The sequence below is a fragment of the Salmo salar genome, chromosome ssa29 (assembly GCF_905237065.1).
Source record: "Salmo salar chromosome ssa29, Ssal_v3.1, whole genome shotgun sequence".
In the NCBI taxonomy this organism is placed as follows: domain Eukaryota; kingdom Metazoa; phylum Chordata; class Actinopteri; order Salmoniformes; family Salmonidae; genus Salmo; species Salmo salar.
The window spans coordinates 29,221,502-29,241,463 of record NC_059470.1 but is presented as its reverse complement, the minus strand read 5'-3'; the positions used below and the strand labels follow the sequence as shown (position 1 = coordinate 29,241,463).

The 19,962-nt window shown below is 41.1% G+C and overlaps 1 protein-coding gene across 2 annotated transcripts in view; it reads right to left on the bottom strand.

Annotated features, from left to right (window-relative positions):
• The window catches only part of LOC106590549 (hepatocyte nuclear factor 4-gamma), a 36,139-nt gene extending 31,479 nt beyond the window's left edge, over positions 1-4,660 (bottom strand). For both annotated transcript variants that reach the window (XM_045711062.1, XM_014181660.2), the window contains exon 1: positions 4,379-4,660. The gene's annotated coding sequence lies outside the window, so the exon portion shown is untranslated. The remainder of the gene's footprint in view (positions 1-4,378) is intronic.
• Between the last annotated feature and the right edge of the window lie 15,302 nt (positions 4,661-19,962).

Genomic DNA, 19,962 nt, shown 5'->3' with positions numbered 1-19,962 from the left:
ACAGTGAAAATATATATCATGGGACAAAACACCCACAGAAGAACATCTGCATACAGGGCAGAACTAGGAAGACTTCCTCTTCTACTGCCCATTGAAAAAAGGTTATGCAAATTCAGGGTGCACCTAGCCCAATCACATGAAGGATCATACAAACACAGAGCATTTATAGTCAACAGTCTCTGCCCAGAGAGTGACCCCGCAACAAAACTGGCCCAAAAACAAAACATTGACATTAACAGAAATTATCTGAAATGATCTGGTCACATGCAGGTAGTCACATGTATTGTTGGTGTGTTAGCAACTAAAACCCTACCGCAGGGCCATAAAGCTTACCGCTAATTAATTAATTAATTGTCTGTCTGTCTGTCTGTCTGTCTGTCGGTCGGTCGGTCCGTCCGTCCGTCCGTCCGTCCGTCCGTCTGTCTGTAGCCCTAATGGACAGGAATGATAAGACCTTCCTACCTGCATGGTGACACCTTTAAACAACAGAGATGCAGTATTAAAGCCACAATCCTGAGTCTGGATTTCAGCCCATCTGCAGCCCGATGTCCCTTGGTTGGGTATAATGCTACTTTAAAGCCATTGGTCTAATATAAGGAAGTCATGCACAATGAGGTTGACTACAGCCATGAGCAAACAAATGTTTTATGGAACTGTATGAGGAAGTTCTCACACAATTATTGAATTCATGCAAGTAGCTTAAAGTAAGCTATTGTATAGCCCACCTGCCACATTACATGCATAATCACGTTTGTGGTCGCTTTTGATAATGGTGTTTTCCCAGTAGTTGAACATTCACGCTTATAGCCAATAGCCTACTATAAAAAAATAAAACAATTTATAGCCTACGTGTGCACACTGCTGCACTTATAATGTGAAGAAATACCATAATAGTTTATCAGCATTTTAAGTTAAACATTCTGATCTGTTGCATTGATTTTGTAAAACATTTTTTTTTATGTTAGTGGTTATATTAATTTGGGATCTATCGCATCCCACAACTGTCCCAGACTATGTTTGGAATATGTATTTATTGCACAGAATAGAAGAGGTAAACTTTTGTACTAAGGGGGATAGTAGATTGACATAGGCTTGTGTTTTTGCTGTTCGTTAGGCCAACTCAGTGAAGGGGTGGCTCTCCCATAGGCACCACTGCAACAGCAGCTGGGCCTGTTCTAGCCTCTGATCATGACTGTCATTTCATTTTCACATAAAAGTAATTAGAAGAAGGCACCTTCTGTATGGGGGGGGGGGTTGTTAAGAGCCGCAACGCTCGGCCTGAACATTAACACACATTGCTTGCGGTACTTTTTTGGAAGCATAAGGACCTTATCTTTCATATCGGTGAGAAATAATTTTCAAAAAAACAAAGGTTAAATTGATACGCACCTTTATATAGGGTTAGGGTTCCCACACGGCCCTATCTCCGTGTTACAGAGCTTGTTTACGGAAAACAAACGGAAGACAAAGTAGACTACCTGTGCTAATTAGCTATCTGCATTTCCGAACACCTGTGTGTAAACAGAAGACAGATGCCACAAACGTATTGTCACTGAAGAAAAATAGGTTAGACTGCAACTGTGTTAAAACTGGTTAAATAGGTACAGTAAGTGTGTATTTTACATTTGTGAAATTATTTTGATGTGATATGAGAGTAGACGGCTTTATGTTTCTATAACAGTACCACAAATGACAATTGATTCACGTTTAGATGGAGTATTTGGCTGTTTTGGCTGAGAGCCAATTCACATCTAAACAGAACATGGAAGGTCCTTCGACTATAAGGAGTAACGTTAGGATGTTAGGCATCCTTTAGTGTGAAAAGCTGTCATCAAGGCAAAGGGTGGCTACTTTGAAGAATCTCAAATATATAAAATATTTAGATCTGTTTAACACTTTTTTTGCTTAATACATGATTGCATATGTGTTATCTCATAGTTTTAATGTCTTCATTATTATTCTACAATGTAGGAAATAGTAAAAATAAAGAAAAACCCTGGAATGAGTATGTGTCCAAACGTTGGACTGGTACTGTATATACAGTGCATTTGGTGCATAAGTATTCAGACCCTTTACTCAGTACTTTGTTTAAGCACCTTTCGCAGTGATTACAGCCTTGAGTCTTCTTGGGTATGATGCTACAAGCTTGGCACAGTTGTATTTGGGAAGTTTCTCCCATTCTTCTCTGCAGATCTTCTCAAGCTCTGTCAGAGCATCGCTGCATAGCTATTTTCAGGTCTCTCCAGAGATGTTCGATAGGGTTCAGGCTGGGTCACTCAAGGACATTCAGAGACTTGTCCCGAAGCCACTGCTGAGTTGTCTTGGCGGTGTGCTTAGGGTCGTCGTTCTGTTGGAAGCTGAACCTTCGCCCCAGTCTGAGGTCCTGAGCGCTCTGGAGCAGGTTTTCATCAAGGATCTCTCTGTACTTTGCTCCGTTCATCTTTGTGATGTTGTCTGTGCGATATATTGGTGTACCATGTTTTGTGCTGCTACCATGATGTGTTGCTACCATGTTGTTGTCATGTTGTGTTGCTGCCTTGCTATGTTGTTGTCTTAGGTCTCTCTTTATGTAGTGTTGTGTCTCTCTTGTCGTGATGTGTGTTTGTCTTATATTTATATATGGGTTTTTTTTGTGTTTTTTTATCCCACGTCCACACAGGAGGCCTTTTGCCTTTTGGTAGGCCGTCATTGTAAATAAGAATTTGTTCTTAACTGACTTGCCTAGTTAAATAAAGGTTAAATTAAATATATATATCTTTCCCTTGATCCAGACTAGTTTCCCAATCCCTGCTGATGAAAAACATCCCCACAGCATGATGCTGCCACCACCATGCTTCACCATAGGGATGGTGCCAGGTTTCCTCCAGATGTGACGCTTCGCATTCAGGCCAAAGAGTTCAATCTTGATTTCATCAAACCAGAGAATCTTGTTTCTCATGGACTGAGAGTCCTTTAGGTGCCTTTGGTAAACTCCAAGCGTGCTGCCATGTGCCTTTTACTGAGGAGTGGTTTCCGGATGGTCACCCTACTATAAAGGCCTGATTGGTGGAGTGCTGCAGAGATGGTTGTCCTTTTGGAAGGTTCTCCCATTTCAACAGAGGAACACTGGTGATCTGTCAGAGTGACCATTGGGTTCTTGGTCACCTCCCTGACCAAGGACCTTCTCCCCCGATTGCTCAGTTTGGCTGGGCGGCCAGCTCTAGGAAGAGTCTTGGTGGATCCAAACTTCTTCCATTGAAGAATGATGGAGGCCACTGTGTTCTTGGGGACATTCAATGCTGAAAAACATTTTTGGTACCCTTCCCCAGATCTGTGCCCCGACACACTCCTGTCTTGGAGCTCTACGGAGAATTCCTTCGTTCACATGGCTTGGTTTTTGCTCTGACGTGCACTGTCAACTGTGGGATCTTATATAGACAGGTGTGTGCCTTTCCAAATCATGTCCAATCAATTGAATTTACCACAGGTGGACTCCAATCAAGTTGTAGAAACATCTCAAGGATGATCAATGGAAACAGGATGCACTGAGCTCAATTTCAGGCCTCATAGAAAAGGGTCTGAATACTTGCAGTATGTAAACAAGGATTTTTTTGATTTTTTTTATACATTTGCAAAGATTCTAAAAACGTGTTTTTGCTTTGTCAATATGGGATATTGTGTGTTGATTGATGACGGGGGGAAAACGATTTAATCAATTTTAGAATAAGGCTGTAACGTAACAAAATGTGGAAAAAGTCAAGGGGTCTGAATACTTTCCGAAACGTTTGTTGGTCTGAGCACGCCTCTACAGTCACCGGAGGAGCGCATCCCCTTCACATTGAAGTTGACATTTTAGAGCTGCAATATTTAACTTTTTCGGAGCCTAAGTCTAAGAAAAGGCAGATCTGTTCTGTGTGTGCTATTTATATGCTTCCCATTCTTAAGATTTATTTTTTCATACTTTTCTTTAGGTTTTGTACCCCTGCTTCAAACAGCTGAAAATACAATATGTTTGCTTATGGAAAAGATTCTTCACAGCGGTTTAAATGGTACAAAGGTTATCTACACTATATTTGCTTGTTTTGTCACATAAACTGAAATTAGACAAACTATCAGAATTGTAGCAACCAGGAAATGGTTGAGCAATTTCTGCATAGCGCATCTTTAAAATTGTTAAGGTAACAGTTAAGGTTAGGGTTAGGTAAGGGTTATGGTAAGGGTAGGGGTTAAAGATAGGGTTTAGGGTAGGGACGTCCCAAGGATCCCTGATTGCACGACTAATTCATTGCGGACGATAGGTCAAATGAAAGACCAAAATGAACGAGTCACAGAACCATATAAGATTTAGGCAACAAACATCATATGTTAATTATTTATTATTTCAAAGGAGACCGCTTACCTTTCTCTTGGTCCGTCAGCGATGTGCATTAATCCAACAGGACGCTAGTCCACCTGTAAACTAGCCACCAGTTTTGACACTTGTCCCCCTTGTCACCACACGAAATGAGAGAGTCGTGGGAGAGTAGTTGCAACAACACACGGAGGGTTGGAAAGGAAAGCTATGGGCCTATAATTCATTGAGCGACACATTGGATGGTGCCGGCTTCGGTTGTCATTAGATCGATTTACTAAACAAACTGAAAGTAGGGTGGGGATGTTAAACAGTAACTGGCCTCCATAAAACTGAGAGGGGAAATAATATAGGTGTGTGTGTGGTCAGCTTTGCCTATTCTGTCGAGACGAGGGTAAAGGGTGAGGAGGAGGTAATGTTTCACAGAATAATAGTAGAACAGTAACATTTTAACCATTTATTTATTTATTACAATATTTACATACTCTGTAGCCTTACACAAAGTTTTTTCAAAGATTGAAATCGACATATTGAGAGAAATGTCATTGGCACAACTTACTGTATTTTAAATTCCAATATGAGACAAAATACATTTTAGTCCAATATAGTCAAACTGCAATAGACCTACAGTACAGTAGACTATGTTGTGTAGCAATATAAACAAGCAGATGGTGCTAAAGTACTGTTTAAAAGGTAAGTAATATTACAGCGAGGTTTTGGCTCTGAGTTCATAGTTTAGGTAATGTGAGAAGAGGTCACACATATAGCAATGTCCGCTCCTTAGGAAAGTAAACATGTCGAGACAGCTGAGGGCCGTGAGACTGAGGAACTCCTCGTTAGTGTGCTCCAGCTGCTGCAGGTGTTCCAGGTAGTAATTCCTGAACATGTAATAGGACATGTAACACACCAGCAGCACCACATCAAAACACAAGCTCTTCAGCTGAGCCCAGAATTCCTGGTGAAACATGCAGTCTAGCCCGTACTTCCTGGTCAGAAGGCCATGACGTGACAATGCAGTGCCGTCTGCACACAGGCCACGATGACGATCACAGAGCTCATGATGTAGTTCAGCTTTTTCACGCCAGAGTGATTTTTCAGGTGGCTGCCGACCTGGAAACAGTGAGAGTCATTGGAGGCCATTTTGCTTGTGTGGTTGTTGTTGGTGTTTTCATGGACTTCCTTGCCGTAGTTGAAATAGAGGATTGGGAAAATGACCACAAAGGTCACCACCCACACCGGCGATTAAAGCAACTTACTGGAAAAGAGCAAAGAAGAGAAGAGATCTTCAGTGATTTTGTGAGAAACTGATATTTGCCTTTCCCATTCCATATGCCACGACACACATTGAGAGGTATATGGTCCAACCCTCTAACCGCTACTTCTAGAACACTGTTAACTACAAGTATAACATGGACGGTTAACTACCTGTAGAACAGTCTATATCTAAGTAATATAATAAAACAATTCCCATAAAAATACATCAGTTTAAATTAGAGATATACATTTTTTTTGCATGGGCTGCGTGTCAATCCACCACATCCGCCCTTGTCGGATGGAGGTCGTTTTGGACTCGTCTGAAGGTAACCCATACTAACGAATGGAGGTAGTTTTGTGCCAACAAAAATAAAGGGTCAAATATGTTTACAAAAAAACGTAAATATTTCCTGAGACTTATATCTCCTGTCCTATATCTCCTAAATATAGGACAGACACTTCAAAAGCGTATTCCTTATGATTTTTCTTTTCCATGAACATGGTTATGCCTAACATTTTTAGAAGCATTAGATCAGAACCTTGATACTGTTTGACGTCTAAGTTTGAACATTAGTAATGAAGATTAGGCTATTTAGTTTATCCGGTTAACCAGATCTAGACAGAGCCTTGGTAGTTCCAAACTTCTTCCAATTAACAATGTTCTTGGGGACATTCAATGCTGCAGAAATATGTTGGTACCTTTTCCCAGATCTGCGCTTCGACACACTCCTGTCTTGGAGCTCTACGGAGAATTCCTTCGATCACATGGCTTGGTTTTTGCTCTGACATGCACTGTCAACTGTGGGACCTTATATAGACAGGTGTGAGCCTTTCTAAATCATGTCCAATCAATCAATTAAATTTACCACGGGTGGACTCCAATCATGTTGTAGAAACATCTCAAGGATGATCAATTGAAACAGAATGCACCTGAGCTCAATTTCGAGTCTCATTGCAAAGGGTCTGAATACTTATGTAAAATGCCTTGCAAAAGTATTCATCCCCCTTGGCGTTTTTCCAGTTTTGTTGCATTACAACCTGTAATTTAAAAAGATTTGTATTTGTATTTCATGTAATGGACATACAGAAAACAGTCTAAATTGGTGAAGTGAAATGAAAAAATTCAAAAAAATGTAAAAACTGAAAAGTGGTGCGTGCATATGTATTTACCCCTTTTGCAGTGAAGCCCCTAAATAAGATTTGGTGCAACCAATTACCTTCAGAAGTCACATTATTAGTTAAATAAAGTCCACCTATGTGCAATCTAAGTGTCACATAATCTGTCACATGATCTCACTATACATACACCTGTTCTGAAAGGCCCCAGACTCTGCAACACCACTAAGCAAGAGGCACCACCAAGCAAGCAGCACCATGAAGACCAAGGAGCTCGCCAAACAGGTCAGGGACAAAGTTGTGGAGAAGTACAGATCAGGGTTGGGTTATAAAAAAATATCAGAAACCTTAAACATCCTACGGAGCACCATCAAATCCATTATAAAAAAATGGAATGAATATTAAACCACAACAAACCTGCCAAGAGAGGGCCGCCCACCAAAACTCACGGACCAGGCAAGGAGGGCATTAATCAGAGAGGCAACAAAGAGACCAAAGATAACCCTGAAGGATCTGCAAAGCTCTACAGCGGAGATTGGAGTATCTGTCCATAGGACCACTTTAAGCCGTACACTCCACAGACCTGGGCTTTACAGAAGAGTGGCCAGAAAAAAGCAATTGCTTAAAGAAAAAAATAAGCAAACACGTTTGATGTTTGCCAAAGGCATGTGGGAGACTCCCCAAACATATGGAAGAAGGTACTCTGGTCAAATGAGACAAAACTTCACCCTGGGGAAGTTTTTCATCGGCATGGACTGGGAAACTGGTCAGAATTGAAGGAATGATGGATGGTGCTAAATACAGGGAAATTCTTGAGAAAAACCTGTTTCAGTCTTCCAGAGATTTGAGACTGGGACGGAGGTTCACCTTCCAGCAGGACAATTACCCTAAGCATACAGCTAAAGCAACACCCAAGTGGTTAAAGGGGAAACATTTAAATGTCTTGGAAATGCCTAGTCAAAGCCAAGACCTCAATCCAAATGAGAAACGGTGGTAAGATTTATAGATTGCTGTACACCAGAGGAACCCATCTAACTTGAAGGAGCTGGAGCAGTTTTGCCTTGAAGAATGGGAAAAGATCCCAGTGGCTAGATGTGCCAAGCAGGGGCGGAAATCCCGGGGGGGGGACACGACCCCCCCATCCTGGGAAAAATATGATTTGTCCCCCCCAATATATCACTGGAACATAACTATGTAATTTAAATAATATTAATAATACGCAATGAAAGCAACTGTGCTGATTATAGACACTTAATAGCGCGTTTTTAAGTTTCAAAAGATTGCGACCCCCCCACCCTTTGCCTCACAAAGGTTTGATCCACTGCCAGTTCCTTAGCTTGCTAGGTAACGTAGAGGTCGTATCTACTGTCTGAAAGGCACTCAATGCACGTAACTGACGTGAGGTTAATCCAGTCAATCGCGCACACACACTAGCTGAATATGCAGAGCTAGCGCGCAAATATTAACTATTAAGCTAGCTAGTACCTATTCCATTTATGTGGCATCGTCAAAGATGGAATCTTTGCTATCGTCAATTTATTCCAAGATCAGCATGCATGTAAGTTAGTGCTTCAAAGTCCCTGTGATAATTTTAGCGATAAACTGAACAGAACTACACTCTCTTCTACCATTGTTTTAAATATATTTAAAGGTCTCGTTGCAAAAGCTAAATTGTCGCAAGGGAACTTTTATTTATATATTTTATTTCACCTTGATTTAACCCGGGTAGCAAAGATTATAGCAAACACCACTGAATTGGTGCTCGCTAGCTTTGCAAATTCAGCTATTGTTAGAAGCCAGCCAATATGAAACAAACGATTAAAATTACAAAAGGTTGCAGCATATGTTGTGTAAATGGTGAACTCATACAGCTGTCAACTCTTGTCACTGCAATCCGTTTCACATTTGCTAGCTACCTTTTAGATCGAATCCCATATAGAATGATAGAAGATAAGATGATAGAAGCCCATCTCCTACTGTAAATAACCTACATACTGTGTGTGTGTAGCCAGCCAGGTAGAAAAATGGCAGAAAAAAGACGGACATCAGAGTATTTTTCAGTACACCAAAACGCAAAGTAAGAACCCTAGTAGCCTAATATCTCAAAGACTAGTTGATAAAATGTTCATAAGAAAGAAATGAAATTCTAATGGAAATGGCACACAGACAGCAGAGTTGGGGACAGATATGCAGGGACAGACTGGCAGAGACAGGGAGTCTCAGGTAAGTTTGTTGAGTCTTTGTTTGGCAACATTATGAAAGGTTCTCAATTTTTTGACTTGTAAAATAGGAACATAATTGGAAAATGCCATCGATACCCCCACTCTCAACTTAAACTGGTGACTGAACTAAGATTTGTTAAAGGCAATGGTATTGCTGTTGTGATTAGTTGTGTAGTTTTGGGTACCGGTAGTTAGGAGTATGGCAAACACCTTATTTCTTTGGTTCCTCAATATACATTTACCATATTACAACGTAGGCTATGTGTTACAGCACTACTTTTGGTGTCCCCCTCAAGAATTGCTCTTGAGAAAATGTAATGTAATTGTCCCCTCCAAAGTTGATATCAGATTTTCGCCCCTGGTGCCAAGCTTAAAGAGACATACCCCAAGAGACTTGCAGCTGTAATTGCTGCAAATGTATTGACTTTGGGGAGATGAATAGTTATGCACGCTCAAGTTTTCTTGTCTTATTTCTTGTTTGTTTCACAATAAAAAAGATTTTGTATCTTCAAAGTGGTAGGCATGTTCTGGAAATCCAATGATACAAACCCCCCAAGAATCTATTTTAATCCCAGGTTGTAAGGCAACAAAATAGCAAAAATGCCAAGGGGGGTGAATACTTTCGCAAGCCACTGTAAAAAAGGTATTTCTGTTGTTTATTTTTAATACTTTTGCAAACATTTCTAAAAACGTGTTTTTGCTTATTCATTATGTGGTATTGTGTGTGGATTGATGAGGAAAAACATTTATATAATCCATTTTAGAATAAGGCTGTAATGTAACAAAATGAGGAAAAGTCAAGAGGTCTGAATACTTTCCGAAGGCACTGAATGCACGCAGGCAAAATAGTTCATGCTGCAGGCATGTTTACAACTGATAATTGATGGCATGGTGCAAGAATGAATGCAATTAATTGATCATTGAATGCTATGATGGTCACAGCCAGTGGTGTAGTGGAGGGTATACGCAAGTATATGCCGTATAACCACTTATTTTGCAGTGGGCATTGTATATACTCACTTCTTATTACCCACTGATACGTATCAAAGTAGTGGTATTGGAAGTATACGCCGTATAAATTAATAGGCCTGATGGAACAGATCGGAATGTTGATCAAATATTATTTCTTAACTTTTTAGGCGCAGAAATATATACACGGCAGTAGGCCTATGCTTCAATGTTTCTAAATGCAATTTGTGCGAAAACACAGTTCTAAAATGCGCAACGCACAGGTAAGTGGGTTTATGGACAGAGATGGAAATATCTGTTAGAAAGAGGGGGGATTTAAAGATACAACAAATATCATTGGTTGCTAATATGATTAGGATAATTCCTTTGGCTGCTAGACAATTAACAAAAATGTAAAGAAAACCAATAGAACAGGGGGGATTTAAAGATACAACAAATATCATTGGTTGCTAATATGATTAGGATAATGCCTTTGGCTGCTAGACAATTAACGAAAATGTAAAGAAAACCAATAGAACAGGGGAATGCATCTGAGTACGTCTTTATATATATATAAAAACCCACTACGTTTCTATGGTGGGATTTTGGCTATAGGCTACTTTGAATCAAGGTAAGACATACCTCATGATATGAAGTAAAACGTCCTGGTTTCAAACAATTCAGGAACAGGAAAAACATAGCGATGCTAATGATTGACCTAACCGTCTTCTGGTAGATGGAAAGACTTTCCCAAAAACCTTCTCTATCAATGAACTAGCTACAGAATGATATCATGATTATTTGCATCAATCCAGCAGCCATTTGTTTTGCAAACTCTATCTCATATGCTCCACAAACACTGCAAGCCAACCAACAGTGCTAGGTGCCTGCAAATTTGAATTAAAGGGTAACTACACTCCAAAATCAAAATGTCAATATTTTTCATTGATTTAATCAATTATAGAATAAGGCTGTAAAGTAACAAAATGTGGACATTTTGAATGGGTCGGAATATTTTCCAAATGCAGTGTATTGGCAAGGGTGTTGCTCAGCCTGAGACAACAGTTTATCAACATTTTCAAATAATGATTGACATTTTCATTTAAAAAAATATATTTTGATAAATTTGTTCATACTATTTCATCCTTCCACGAGATATAGTCCCGACACATATCAAAGGTTTCTACCCAAGCCAGCTGGCCGTTCGTTCTATTTACTGACTTAACCATAGGCTACTGTACTGACGTTACCATAGGCTAATGTACAGATGTAACCATAGGCTACTGTACTGACGTTATCATAGGCTACTGTACTGATGTTACCATAGGCTAATGTACAGATGTAACCATAGGCTAATGTACTGACGTTACCATAGGCTAATGGACTGACGTTACCATAGGCTACTGTACTGACTTTACGATAGGCTACTGTACTGATGTTACCATAGGCTACTGTACTGATGTTACCGTAGGCTACTGTACTGATGTTACCATAGGCTACTGTACTGACGTTACCATAGGCTACTGTACTGACGTTACCATAGGCTAATGTACTGACGTTACCATAGGCTAATGTACAGATGTAACCATAGGCTAATGTACAGATGTAACCATAGGCTAATGTACTGACGTTACCATAGGCTAATGTACAGATGTTACCATAGGCGACTGTACTGATGTTACCATAGGCTACTGTACTGATGTTACCATAGGCTACTGTACAGACGTTACCATAGGCTACTGTACTGACGTTACCATAGGCTACTGTACTGATGTTACCATAGGCTACTGTACTGACGTTACCATAGGCTACTGTACTGACGTTACCATAGGCTAATGTACAGATGTAACCATAGGCTAATGTACTGAAGTTACCATAGGCTAATGAACTGACGTTACCATAGGAAACTGTACTGATGTAACCATAGGCTACTGTACTGACGTTACCATAGGCTAATGTACTGATGTTACCATAGGCTACTGTACTGATGTAACCATAGGTTAATGTACTGATGTTACCATAGGCTACTGTACTGATGTTACCATAGGCTCCTGTACTGACGTTACCATAGGCTACTGTACTGACGTTACCATAGGCTACTGTACTGATGTTACCATAGGCAACTGTACTGACGTTACCATAGGCTAATGTACTGACGTTACCATAGGAAACTGTACTGATGTAACCATAGGCTACTGTACTGACGTTACCATAGGCTAATGTACTGATGTTACCATAGGCTACTGTACTGATGTAACCATAGGTTAATGTACTGATGTTACCATAGGCTACTGTACTGATGTTACCATAGGCTACTGTACTGACGTTACCATAGGCTAATGTACTGACGTTAACATAGGAAACTGTACTCATGTAACCATAGGCTACTGTACTGATGTTACCATAGGCTACTGTGCTGACGTTACCATAGGCTACTGTACTGATGTTACCATAGGCTAATGTACTGACGTTACCATAGGCTAATGTACTGACGTTAACATAGGAAACTGTACTCATGTAACCATAGGCTACTGTACTGACGTTACCATAGGCTAATGTACTGATGTTACCATAGGCTACTGTACTGATGTAACCATAGGTTAATGTACTGATGTTACCATAGGCTACTGTACTGATGTTACCATAGGCTCCTGTACTGACGTTACCATAGGCTACTGTATTGATGTTACCATAGGCTACTGTACTGACGTTACCATAGGCTACTGTACTGATGTTACCATAGGCTACTGTACTGACGTTACCATAGGCTACTGTACTGACGTTACCATAGGCTGCTGTACTGATGTTACCATAGGCTACTGTACTGACGTTACCATAGGCTACTGTACTGACGTTACCATAGGCTAATGTACAGATGTAACCATAGGCTAATGTACTGAAGTTACCATAGGCTAATGAACTGACGTTACCATAGGAAACTGTACTGATGTAACCATAGGCTACTGTACTGACGTTACCATAGGCTAATGTACTGATGTTACCATAGGCTACTGTACTGATGTAACCATAGGTTAATGTACTGATGTTACCATAGGCTACTGTACTGATGTTACCATAAGCTCCTGTACTGACGTTACCATAGGCTACTGTACTGATGTTACCATAGGCTACTGTACTGACGTTACCATAGGCTACTGTACTGATGTTACCATAGGCTACTGTACTGACGTTACCATAGGCTAATGTACTGACGTTACCATAGGCTAATGTACTGATGTTACCATAGGCTAATGTACTGATGTTACCATAGGCTACTGTACTGATGTTACCATAGGCTACTGTACTGATGTTAACATAGGCTACTGTACTGATGTTACCATAGGCTACTGTACTGTACTGACGTTACCATAGGCTACTGTACTGACGTTACCATAGGCTACTGTACTGATGTTACCATAGGCTACTGTACTGACGTTACCATAGCCTACTGTACTGACGTTACCATAGGCTAATGTACAGATGTAACCATAGCCTACTGTACTGACGTTACCATAGGCTACTGTACTGACGTTACCATAGGCTACTGTACTGACGTTACCATAGGCTACTGTACTGATGTTACCATAGGCTACTGTACTGACGTTACCATAGGCTACTGTACTGACGTTACCATAGGCTAATGTACAGATGTAACCATAGCCTACTGTACTGACGTTACCATAGGCTACTGTACTGACGTTACCATAGGCTACTGTACTGATGTTACCATAGGCTACTGTACTGATGTTACCATAGGCTAATGTACGGACGTTACCGTAGGCTACTGTACTGATGTTACCATAGGCTACTGTACTGACTTAACCATAGGCTACTGTACTGACGTTACCATAGGCTAGGCTACTGTACTGATGTTACCATAGGCTACTGTACTGATGTTACCATAGGCTACTGTACTGACGTTACCATAGGCTACTGTACTGATGTTACCATAGGCTAATGTACTGACATTATCATAGGCTACTGTACTGACGTTACCATAGGCTAATGTACTGATGTTACCATAGGCTACTGTACTGACGTTACCATAGGCTAATGTACTGCCGTTATCATAGGCTACTGTACTGACGTTATCATAGGCTACTGTACTGACGTTACCATAGGCTAATGTACTGCCGTAATCATAGGCTACTGTACTGACTTTACCATAGGCTACTGTACTGATGTTACCATAGGCTAATGTACTGACTTTACCATAGGCTACTGTACTGACTTTACCATAGGAAACTGTACTGATGTTACCATAGGCTACTGTACTGACGTTACCATAGGCTAATGTACTGACTTTACCATAGGCTACTGTACTGATGTTACCATAGGCTACTGTACTGACGTTACCATAGGCTACTGTACTGACTTTACCATAGGCTACTGTACTGATGTTACCATAGGCTACTGTACTGATGTTACCATAGGCTACTGTACTGACTTTACCATAGGCTACTGTACTGATGTTACCATAGGCTACTGTACTGACGTTACCATAGGCTACTGTACTGACATTACCATAGGCTACTGTATTGATGTTACCATATGCTACTGTACTGACGTTACCATAAGCTACTGTACTGATGTTACCATAGGCTACTGTACTGATGTTACCATAGGCTACTGTACTGACGTTACCATAGGCTACTGTACTGACGTTACCATAGGCTACTGTACTGACGTTACCATAGGCTAATGTACAGATGTCACCTTAGCCTACTGTACTGACGTTACCATAGGCTACTGTACTGACGTTACCGTAGGCTACTGTACTGACGTTACCATAGGCTACTGTACTGATGTTACCATAGGCTACTGTACTGATGTTACCATAGGCTCCTGTACTGACGTTACCATAGGCTACTGTATTGATGTTACCATAGGCTACTGTACTGACGTTACCATAGGCTACTGTACTGACGTTACCATAGGCTACTGTACTGACGTTACCATAGGCTACTGTACTGACGTTACCATAGGCTACTGTACTGATGTTACCATAGGCTACTGTACTGACGTTACCATAGGCTACCGTACTGACGTTACCGTAGGCTAATGTACAGATGTAACCATAGGCTAATGTACTGAAGTTACCATAGGCTAATGAACTGACGTTACCATAGGAAACTGTACTGATGTAACCATAGGCTACTGTACTGACGTTACCATAGGCTAATGTACTGATGTTACCATAGGCTACTGTACTGATGTAACCATAGGTTAATGTACTGATGTTACCATAGGCTACTGTACTGATGTTACCATAAGCTCCTGTACTGACGTTACCATAGGCTACGTACTGAGTTACATAGGCTACGCGTTACCATAGGCTACTGTACTGATGTTACCATACTCTGACGTTACCATAGGCTAATGTACTGACGTTACCATAGGCTAATGTACTGATGTTACCATAGGCTAATGTACTGATGTTACCATAGGCTACTGTACTGATGTTACCATAGGCTACTGTACTGATGTTAACATAGGCTACTGTACTGATGTTACCATAGGCTACTGTACTGTACTGACGTTACCATAGGCTACTGTACTGACGTTACCATAGGCTACTGTACTGATGTTACCATAGGCTACTGTACTGACGTTACCATAGCCTACTGTACTGACGTTACCATAGGCTAATGTACAGATGTAACCATAGCCTACTGTACTGACGTTACCATAGGCTACTGTACTGACGTTACCATAGGCTACTGTACTGATGTTACCATAGGCTACTGTACTGATGTTACCATAGGCTAATGTACGGACGTTACCGTAGGCTACTGTACTGATGTTACCATAGGCTACTGTACTGACTTAACCATAGGCTACTGTACTGACGTTACCATAGGCTAGGCTACTGTACTGATGTTACCATAGGCTACTGTACTGATGTTACCATAGGCTACTGTACTGACGTTACCATAGGCTACTGTACTGATGTTACCATAGGCTAATGTACTGACATTATCATAGGCTACTGTACTGACGTTACCATATGCTAATGTACTGATGTTACCATAGGCTACTGTACTGACGTTACCATAGGCTAATGTACTGCCGTTATCATAGGCTACTGTACTGACGTTATCATAGGCTACTGTACTGACGTTACCATAGGCTAATGTACTGCCGTAATCATAGGCTACTGTACTGACTTTACCATAGGCTACTGTACTGATGTTACCATAGGCTAATGTACTGACTTTACCATAGGCTACTGTACTGACTTTACCATAGGAAACTGTACTGATGTTACCATAGGCTACTGTACTGACGTTACCATAGGCTAATGTACTGACTTTACCATAGGCTACTGTACTGATGTTACCATAGGCTACTGTACTGACGTTACCATAGGCTACTGTACTGACTTTACCATAGGCTACTGTACTGATGTTACCATAGGCTACTGTACTGATGTTACCATAGGCTACTGTACTGACTTTACCATAGGCTACTGTACTGATGTTACCATAGGCTACTGTACTGACGTTACCATAGGCTACTGTACTGACATTACCATAGGCTACTGTATTGATGTTACCATATGCTACTGTACTGACGTTACCATAAGCTACTGTACTGATGTTACCATAGGCTACTGTACTGATGTTACCATAGGCTACTGTACTGACGTTACCATAGGCTACTGTACTGACGTTACCATAGGCTACTGTACTGACGTTACCATAGGCTAATGTACAGATGTCACCTTAGCCTACTGTACTGACGTTACCATAGGCTACTGTACTGACGTTACCGTAGGCTACTGTACTGACGTTACCACTGTACTGATGTTACCATAGGCTAATGTACGGACGTTACCGTAGGCTACTGTACTGATGTTACCATAGGCTACTGTACTGACTTAACCATAGGCTACTGTACTGACGTTACCATAGGCTAGGCTACTGTACTGATGTTACCATAGGCTACTGTACTGACGTTACCATAGGCTACTGTACTGACGTTACCATAGGCTACTGTACTGATGTTACCATAGGCTAATGTACTGACGTTATCATAGGCTACTGTACTGACGTTACCATAGGCTACTGTACTGACGTTACCATAGGCTACTGTACTGACGTTACCATAGGCTACTGTACTGACGTTATCATAGGCTACTGTACTGACGTTAACATAGGTTAATGTACTGACATAATCATAGGCTACTGTACTGACTTTACCATAGGCTACTGTACTGATGTTACCATAGGCTAATGTACTGACTTTACCATAGGCTACTGTACTGACTTTACCATAGGCTACTGTACTGATGTTACCATAGGCTACTGTACTGACGTTACCATAGGCTACTGTACTGACTTTACCATAGGCTACTGTACTGATTTTACCATAGGCTACTGCACTGACGTTACCATAGGCTACTTTACTGACTTTACCATAGGCTACTGTACTGATGTTACCATAGGCTACTGTACTGATGTTACCATAGGCTACTGTACTTACATTACCATAGGCTACTGTATTGATGTTACCATAGGCTGCTGTACTGATGTTACCATAGGCTACTGTACTGATGTTACCATAGGCTACTGTACTGACTTTACAATAGGCTACTGTACTGACGTTACCATATGCTACTGTACTGATGTTACCATAGGCTACTGTACTGACGTTACCATAGGCTACTGTACTGACGTTACCATAGGCTAATGTACAGATGTCACCTTAGCCTACTGTACTGACGTTACCATAGGCTACTGTACTGACGTTACCGTAGGCTACTGTACTGACGTTACCATAGGCTACTGTACTGATGTTACCATAGGCTACTGTACTGATGTTACCATAGGCTCCTGTACTGACGTTACCATAGGCTACTGTACTGATGTTACCATAGGCTACTGTACTGACGTTACCATAGGCTACTGTACTGATGTTACCATAGGCTACTGTACTGATGTTACCATAGGCTACTGTACTGACGTTACCATAGGCTACTGTACTGATGTTACCATAGGCTAATGTACTGACGTTACCATAGGCTACTGTACTGATGTTACCATAGGCTACTGTACTGACGTTACCATAGGCTACTGTACTGACGTTACCATAGGCTACTGTACTGACGTTACCATAGGCTACTGTACTGACGTTACCATAGGCTACTGTACTGATGTTACCATAGGCTACTGTACTGACGTTACCATAGGCTACTGTACTGACGTTACCATAGGCTACTGTACTGACGTTACCATAGGCTACTGTACTGACGTTACCATAGGCTAATGTACTGACGTTACCATAGGCTAATGTACTGATGTTACCATAGGCTACTGTACTGATGTTAACATAGGCTACTGTACTGATGTTACCATAGGCTACTGTACTGTACTGACGTTACCATAGGCTACTGTACTGACGTTACCATAGGCTACTGTACTGATGTTACCATAGGCTACTGTACTGACGTTACCATAGCCTACTGTACTGACGTTACCATAGGCTAATGTACAGATGTAACCATAGCCTACTGTACTGACGTTACCATAGGCTACTGTACTGACGTTACCATAGGCTACTGTACTGATGTTACCATAGGCTACTGTACTGACGTTACCATAGGCTACTGTACTGACGTTACCATAGGCTACTGTACTGACGTTACCATAGGCTAATGTACAGATGTAACCATAGCCTACTGTACTGACGTTACCATAGGCTACTGTACTGACGTTACCATAGGCTACTGTACTGATGTTACCATAGGCTACTGTACTGATGTTACCATAGGCTAATGTACGGACGTTACCGTAGGCTACTGTACTGATGTTACCATAGGCTACTGTACTGACTTAACCATAGGCTACTGTACTGACGTTACCATAGGCTAGGCTACTGTACTGATGTTACCATAGGCTACTGTACTGATGTTACCATAGGCTACTGTACTGACGTTACCATAGGCTACTGTACTGATGTTACCATAGGCTAATGTACTGACATTATCATAGGCTACTGTACTGACGTTACCATATGCTAATGTACTGATGTTACCATAGGCTACTGTACTGACGTTACCATAGGCTAATGTACTGCCGTTATCATAGGCTACTGTACTGACGTTATCATAGGCTACTGTACTGACGTTACCATAGGCTAATGTACTGCCGTAATCATAGGCTACTGTACTGACTTTACCATAGGCTACTGTACTGATGTTACCATAGGCTAATGTACTGACTTTACCATAGGCTACTGTACTGACGTTACCATATGCTACTGTACTGATGTTACCATAGGCTACTGTACTGACGTTACCATAGGCTACTGTACTGACGTTACCATAGGCTAATGTACAGATGTCACCTTAGCCTACTGTACTGACGTTACCATAGGCTACTGTACTGACGTTACCGTAGGCTACTGTACTGACGTTACCATAGGCTACTGTACTGATGTTACCATAGGCTACTGTACTGATGTTACCATAGGCTCCTGTACTGACGTTACCATAGGCTACTGTATTGATGTTACCATAGGCTACTGTACTGACGTTACCATAGGCTACTGTACTGACGTTACCATAGGCTACTGTACTGACGTTACCATAGGCTACTGTACTGAAGTTACCATAGGCTACTGTACTGATGTTACCATAGGCTACTGTACTGACGTTACCATAGGCTACTGTACTGACGTTACCATAGGCTAATGTACAGATGTAACCATAGGCTAATGTACTGAAGTTACCATAGGCTAATGAACTGACGTTACCATAGGAAACTGTACTGATGTAACCATAGGCTACTGTACTGACGTTACCATAGGCTAATGTACTGATGTTACCATAGGCTACTGTACTGATGTAACCATAGGTTAATGTACTGATGTTACCATAGGCTACTGTACTGATGTTACCATAAGCTCCTGTACTGACGTTACCATAGGCTACTGTACTGATGTTACCATAGGCTACTGTACTGACGTTACCATAGGCTACTGTACTGATGTTACCATAGGCTACTGTACTGACGTTACCATAGGCTAATGTACTGACGTTACCATAGGCTAATGTACTGATGTTACCATAGGCTAATGTACTGATGTTAC